The sequence below is a fragment of the Microtus ochrogaster genome, unplaced genomic scaffold, assembly GCF_000317375.1.
Source record: "Microtus ochrogaster isolate Prairie Vole_2 unplaced genomic scaffold, MicOch1.0 UNK51, whole genome shotgun sequence".
Taxonomy (NCBI): Eukaryota; Metazoa; Chordata; class Mammalia; order Rodentia; family Cricetidae; genus Microtus; species Microtus ochrogaster.
In genome coordinates, this window is record NW_004949149.1 from 2,251,231 (window position 1) to 2,258,901 (window position 7,671).

Here is a 7,671-nt window from a genome sequence, read left to right on the forward strand (position 1 = left end):
GGACAGGCACCAAAGCTACAGAGAAACCCTGTCTCGAAAAACCAAAAAAAAAAAAAAAAAAAGAGCAAGACATATTAACAACTGACTCATTTCTATCAGGTAGGTCAAGGATCAAGCACACGACCTCTTTGCAGATCTGTACCTTCAAATGAGTCGATTAATGAGTCAACGGCACTAGACCGGTGCCATGGCTCAGAGAAGAAAGGCATTAGCTGTCTAGCTTGATGACCCGAGTTCAAACTTAAGCCAGAATCATGGAAGGAAGGAATCAAATTTGAACATTCTCCCTCGTGCAAATGCACTGACACACACACACACACTCACACACTAAAGAAGAGATAAATTAATGCACTAAAAAAATTAAAATGCAAGGTGGTGGTGGCTCACACCTTTAATCTCAGCACTCGGGAGGCAGAGGCAGGCAGATCTCTGAGTTGAGGTCAGCCTGGTCTACAAAGCCAGGGCTGCTACACAGAGAAACCCTGTCTTGAAAACAAGAATAACTGACAAGTTCACTGGCAAGGCTGTGGGGAGGGCGCGGGCTGGGGCTGGGTACCATCTAAGGTTCCATTTCCATCCTCCATGGGTTTACATTTTTAATCATGGCTGTGCTCTGGGGGGGGGGGGTGTCTTCCAGGTAGTCTGTGACCGCCAAGTCACCGTGCTGGCCTTTGACCCCCAGGGTCTGCACCTCCCTAGGGCTAGGTGCCTCCACATCCAGCCTTTTCTTCTTCTGGTGAACCTGCTGTCCAGGTTCTTGTACTCAGAGGACAATCGCTGTGAGGACTGAGCCCTTCCCCCAGTCCCCCTAAATGATGTTAAACAGCAGAACCTTGGGTTTCGCTCAGGGTTTGAAAAGGAAATGTAAAAGAGGCGGGACAGGAGGCAAGGAAGTTAAATGGCGCCCCTGGCCACTGAATCACTCAGGTGAAATCAGCAGAACCTTGGGGTGGTGCAGACCCGGCAACTGCCCCTCAGGATCCCCAGCTCGTGCCTTCTAGGGGCAGATCAGTCTGATCCCTCCAAGTCATCCCCCCCATCAGGAGGTGTGGACCCCAAAGATGACACTGTCAAAAGCTCCAGCGTTTAGCTTTGGCCTCTGGGAACTAGTGTTTACGTACATAGCAGTGTCTTCACAGTGTAGCTTCTCCCAGGGACACCAGGCTGGTAGATAATCCAAGGGATCGCGAGGAATGATGACTAGACAGGACCGCACCATCACCGCCCGGCTGCACTTTGACCTTTAAGCTTCCGCCACCGATTCCTCTGGCATATAAAGACAAGAAGCTGTTACGCAAAATTCAGGCACCATTGCTCCCAACCCCAGCCTTCACATCTTTCCAATAGAACAGGACTTCCGCTGGAGGGCGCACGTGCTGGCGTACACTTAAAATTACTGCAGAGGCCCCAGGTCAGTGGGGTAGAGACAGGGTACCAGGCAAGCCACATTAGCGGACCAAGGCTTTCCGAGACTACCATCAAACCATACTGTAGCTTTGCGTTCCGGCTTCCCCTGATTTTGGACGACGACTGAATATTTTCTCAGGGATTTGTTTCTCAGCTCCGCCCTGGACACGGCCACCTGTGTACGTGCATCAGCATTCAACCTGAACATCATCCCGGCCAGGCATCGTTTCCTAGATGTTCCCTTTGTGCGCCACAGACCCTGGCCTGCAATGGCTGATTGGGGTTGTCAACTTGACTGTTTAGGAGACACCTAAGCATTTACGAGGCAGATTTTAGAGTGTGTCTGTAAGATGGTTTCCGGAGACGTTTAACTGAAAATGGAGGTCACCTTGCATGTGGTTGGAACTTCCCCATGGTCCGGGATCCCACATTAAACAAAAGGAGGAGCAAGCAAGCTGAGGCCCAGGATTCTCTGCTCTCTGCGGGCTGAAGCAGTGAGATGTGAGTAGTCAACCTGGGCTCCCTTTGCTGTGCCTCCCCCACCCACCGTGATAAACTGTTTCCCTCCAGCTGTGAGATGCATTTGGTCACAGCAAGAGAAGCAGCCACCTCACTGCTCCCAGCTGAGCAGGGAGTTCAAGGGGCGTTTACTTTGCAATGTCACCAGGACTTGCATTGAGTATGTCCTGGGGAAAACACAGGATACTCAAGTACCCGGAGTCACGGGTACCAATGTGGCAAACTCATACTGTCTGACTTCCCCTTGAGGAAGCAGAGTGTGGAGCCCCGCCTCACCTACAAACATCAGTGGGGGCTTCTGTTTGAAAAGACACCTACCCCCACCCCACCACCACTCCCACCCCACCCCCATCCTCTGGAGAAAGAAAAGGCCCTAGAACTTCATGGAAGCCAGCCAGGCCATGGTACCCTGTGACTCTTGTTTTGAAAAATATAAAAAATACAAAGGATTTTAGTTAGTTTCTAAGTCTCGATGTATTTGAAAGTAACATTAGTATTGGTCCTGCTTTTTTTGTTCTGTTTTGTTTCATTCTTGCCTTATTTCAGTGATAGGGAGAAATGGGGTGGGGAGAGGAGTGGGTGAAGGGGATTGTGTAGGATGAGGTGGAAGAGAGGACTGGGGATTCAGTGGGAGAGAGAATGGGTAAAGTGGGGGGGGGCTAGGGAAGGGTACAGGGATGGGGTGGAACAGAGAACTGGGAAAGTCTGTCAGTGAGAGGACTGGGGAGCGGGAGGGATGGAGAGGGTGCAATAGGATGGGAATGAGGGGGAGATTGAGCGAGGATGAGGCTGGGGAAAGGCGAGGCCATGAGGTGTGGTAGAAGAGCAGGGAATGATGGGAAAGGGAGAGGAGTGGGGAGACGGGAGGATAATGCAGCTTCTCTTTCTCTGTGATCATTAGCACCCATGTTAGGTGCCTGCCTATGAGATAACTTGGTGACTGAGGGGGCTGCACTCCTATGACTCATTGCAGACAATAGTCCCATTGTCCTCCGTGATTCAACAACAGACATTGCTTTAACTTTTACTTGTGAGCACTTGCTGGCTGGTCTTCCTCAAGACCCACGGTAATCCTTGACTGTGTGGAGAGCAAGAGACAACGGCCTCTCCTCTGTGCTACCCAGTATCAGCGAACCCCCTGTTCACCCTGACTGCATCTCAGGATTTCACAGAAGCCTAGCGTGGACAGGATGCCAGCCCAAGCCTCCAGGGAGTGCACACACATGTCTACAGGCATGCGTGCTGGGAGGTGTGGGCTGAGCTCCTCCAGTCCTCGGGCCCTTCCACACCTAAAGACCTTGCTGAACCTCCCTCTGATCTGAGTCCTAACCCCACCCATCCCCCACTCGGTGCCTCCTGGAACACCCCTACCTTTGTTCTTTGGGATCATTTATTAAACAGTTGAGGGAGAAACCCGAGCCAGCTTCATTGGCAGCCTCAGCATTTGGTTGCTATGAGAGCTGTATACACAACAAAGCTGTCATTGATATTATAGATCTTGTGGGAGCCAAGGGTCTCAAATTTCTAAGGCTAAAGCATAACTCGGAGTTTGGAAAAGGTATCCATACTATAAATAAGTGTGAGAGCAGACCTGAGTTACAGACTGAGAATGCAACAGCGCTGGCCTGGGGAGAAGCTGTCGGCATTTGACAAAAGGTCTGCGGCTTTTGCCGCCAGCACAATTCCCCACGCGCCTAAGGAAACCTTGGCTGGGGTTGAGGGAACCAGGACTCATCCTTGCTGCTCCCTTATGCAGGGGGAAGGGAGGTGGCCCATTTCCTTCCTGTCTTTCTCTCTTTTCTTATCTTCTCTTTATTCGAAGCAGGAGGAGAAAGGACTCCTGATCTCAGGCCCATGGTCCTTTGCAAGTGGGAGCTGTGTTACTTCCACAGATGGCCTGGCATCTCCTCAGCTCAGACGCTCAGGGTGGAAAACAGGAAAAGCTGAACTTGCTGTTTGTTAAACTGATATGTTTAGTCAAGAAACGGGATAGTTGTAGCTACATTATATAAGTAGAGACATACATACACATACGTGCATATACAAACACACATATATACACATGCATACACATACATTCACACATATACACACATATACACACATAAACATAGATACACACATGAACACACATATATACATATACTTACACACATACATACACACGTGTACACAATGCATATACACATACATACACATGCGCGTACACACACACACACACACAACCCACAAGGTGAGACCTTAAGGAAGGTTCTCTAGTTTTATCACTGCAAACTAGAGATCCCAAGGTCTGTTATTCCTTCTTACACTCAGCCCTGCAAAATATGTCATCATCATATGGGGCTTTCCAAACTGGCTCACCGACCACCGCTGCCCTTCCTAGAACAGCTCCTGCTGTAACTCCTGGGCCTGTACAACAGGAAGTCAAGGAGAGGCGTTCCTGCCCATAAATCACAGAAAAGATGTTGAGAGAAACTGCCCTCACACCAAAAAGCAAACATTTACGCTCCTCCAAGATGAAAATCTGAGCTGGTGGGAAAGGGAGAGAAATTCCTGGTCACCAAAGTGGAGAAAGATGGGAAAGCAACTGGACAACCCAGAGGCAACAGGACCGCGAAAGCCAGTTCATCCTGCATGTGTGTGGACCCTCCACCAGCGCCCCGGTCAACTTGCGCCAGAAGCTTATTCCCGGAAAGATAATAGTGTGAACATTTTGGATTCCGTGGACCGCACACGAGTTCCTTTACTTTCATTTTTGTTCTTTTTAGGGCCCACTCAACATTTCCAGAGCCTTCTTCATGCAAAGCACATGCTGACACAAGATGGCTGTACACTCCTGTTTTAGAAGACAGGGTCAGAATCAGAGTCCCTGGCAAGAGCTGGGAGCTGGCTCTAGAGAATGCAGGGGAAAGACAGCTGTCTCTTTCCAGAGATGTCACCACCACAGACCAGCCTTCCTGTGGGTGATATTCCAACACCCAGTGACCTTAGCTAAGACCATTGCGTACCAATAGTGCACCAAGCAATAGGTCACACCAAAGGCACTCCTGGCTGGAGAAATATGCTTTAAACCCAGGTCTCAAAGAAATGCTAGCAAGCCAAATTCCAAGAACTCTAAATTCATGACCAAAAATCCCAAAGCAGCTACAATGCCAGTAATCCAAACACCTTGAAGGCTGGGCCAGGACGATCATGAGTTTGAAGCTGGCCTGGAATACATAGCAAGATCTTTCTCAAAAATAAGGAAAATTAAAAACTCAAAATACAAGAAGAGACAAGATATAGTGAAGACTAAAGAAGAATGGTGGCGTGGGAAATGCCAGGGACGAGATACGTAAGTCTTCTAAGGAACCCTCCAGATTTCTAAGGTATCCTAAAGTCTGGGAAATGCCCTTAGCATTTTAGGACTTGACTGCAGACACCAATTAAGAAGGCTTTTTCCTTTTCTTACTTCTGTATATCTTACTTTCACTCTTACTCCATAACTGGCTGGGTGGCTGGATGGTTGGCCCCTGCTTTTCACGCTCCTTGATCTCTCTTGCTTCTCCTCCGAATCCCTCCAATATCCTTCTCCTATTTATTCTTTCTGCCTGCCAGTCTCTCTTACCTCACTATTGGCCATTCAGGTCTTTTTTAGAGCAATCGGGTCTTTTAGACAGGCAAAGTAACACAGCTTCACAGGGTTAAACAAATCCTCCATAAAAGAATGCATCGTTAAAGCAAATGTTCCACAGCATAAACAAATGTCACACATCTTAAAATAATATTCCACAACATGAGTTGCTTTGGCTTTAGAGGAACCTGAATTGTACCTGTCAAAGATCTTCTTGTTTCTATGACTTTTGAAGCTATTTAATGTTTTAGTTAGGAAAGCACGATTGACTCAGACTTCATTTGCAGAATTTTGTGTATCCTGACCCTAGACGTGCCTGCCAGTCAACTCCATCCGAAGGCACACGGATCTCCAGATGTACGAAGAGCCTTGTGCAGTCTTATACTGATAACTGCACGAACAAGGAGACTCACCGGTTTCCACAAAACCAAATCCAGGTTGCTTTTTGTGCTTGTTAGCATATTGTGAACTTGACCCAAGCCAGAGCCATCAGAGAAGAGGCATGCTCAGCTGAGAAAATGCCTCTCTTCTTCAGACTAGCCTGGGCTAAGTCAGTGGGACATTTTCTTGATTGACAGGTGGTGTCGAAGGATCCAGCCCACTGTGGGCAGTACCACCTCTGGGCAGGTGGTTCCGAACTGTATAAGAAAGCAGGCTGAGCAAGCCATGGAGAGAAAGACTGTAAGTAGTGTCCCTCAATGGCCTCCACTTCAGTTCCTGCCTCCAGTCTATGGCCCTGGTTGAGTTCCTGCCTTGGCTTCCTTCGTGATGAACTGTAAGGTGTAATATGAAATAAACTCTTTCTTCTCCATGCTGCTTCTTGTCAGTGCTTTATCACAACAGTAGAAAAGCAAACTAGAACACAGTAGTGAAAGGACTTCCTACTTGAAGACTTGTCCTACTGATTTTGGAGACTAAACTCAACAGGAGCATCAAATCAAATGCATGGCGAGCATGCTCAGTATTGTCCTACTTACACTAGGAGTGCCCAGCAGCACTTGAATGCCAACTGCTCCAGGCAGCTGGGCAACTCCAAACACTGCATCTCCAGACACCATGTCATAAGCTCCTGAGGAGCTGCCTCTGCCATCTCGTTCTACAGATTCTGGTAAGTGATACTTAGGCGGTAACGTAGCTGAGCACGCAGCCAGTAAGGGACCATGTGGTCATGTGTCTATTCTTTTTCTTCTTTCTTATCATTTTGAGATTATAATATGTTTATCTCATTTCTTCTTCCCATTCCTCCCTCTCTTATACCACTCCTTGCTCTGTTCCAAATTCAGTCTTTGTTTATTAATTGCTGTGTTATTTATTACATGCATGTGTGCTTATGCATATATGTATATATTTCTAAATGTAACCTGCTTAGTCTATATGCCACTTGTGTGTACATTTTTAGGGATGGTGTGTTCTTCCCTGGGAAATACTTTTTCTTTAGTCTCAAGATTCCTTAGAGGATTGTGGTTCTCTGTTCAGGGTTAAGACCTCATGGTCTTTTCCTGTCCACTATGGTCTCTTGCTGTCCTTGTTCAGTTCATATTTGGGCAGTCAAGACAGTGACATTTTATGGGTGTAGCATTCGACATGACACGGAGACAGAATCTCACAACAAACTCCCTGATCCTCTGACTCTTGTGGTCTTGCCAGCCCCTCTTCCATGGTGTTTCCCGAGTCTTAGGTGCAGGAGTTGCTTTGTAGATGTATCCGTTGGGACTGCTCACCACAACTCCAGCATGCCTGCTTAGGCTCTTGAAGGTGGTGCTTGGTTTAGCTGATAAGGAAGTGCATTTCAAGTATGGATAAGGCCTTAGTGTCTTAGGTTTCCACTGCTGTGAAAAAATACCATGACCCCTGGCAACTCTTAATTAAGGGGTCTTGCTTATAATTTCAAAAGTTCAGTCCATTATCATCATGGCAACATGGCAGTGTGCAGGCAGACGTGGTGTTGGAGGAGTAGCTGAGAACCCTACATCTAGCAGGCAACAGGAAGTCAACTGACAGACTGGGCAGTGTCCTGAGCATAGGAAGCCTCAAAGCTTGCTCTCACAGTGACACACTTCCTCCAACAAGGCCACACCCACTCCAACAAAACCACACCTCCTAATAGTGCTACTCCCTTTGGGACTACGGGG

The 7,671-nt window shown here is 47.9% G+C and overlaps 1 long non-coding RNA gene across 1 annotated transcript in view; it reads right to left on the reverse strand.

The window, feature by feature from the left end:
- Positions 1-7,671, reverse strand: part of LOC113455501 — a 73,181-nt gene that overhangs the window by 3,573 nt on the left and 61,937 nt on the right. Inside the window, exon 7 of the long non-coding RNA XR_003376602.1 lies at positions 1,122-1,266. This is a non-coding gene — a long non-coding RNA (uncharacterized LOC113455501). The remainder of the gene's footprint in view (positions 1-1,121; positions 1,267-7,671) is intronic.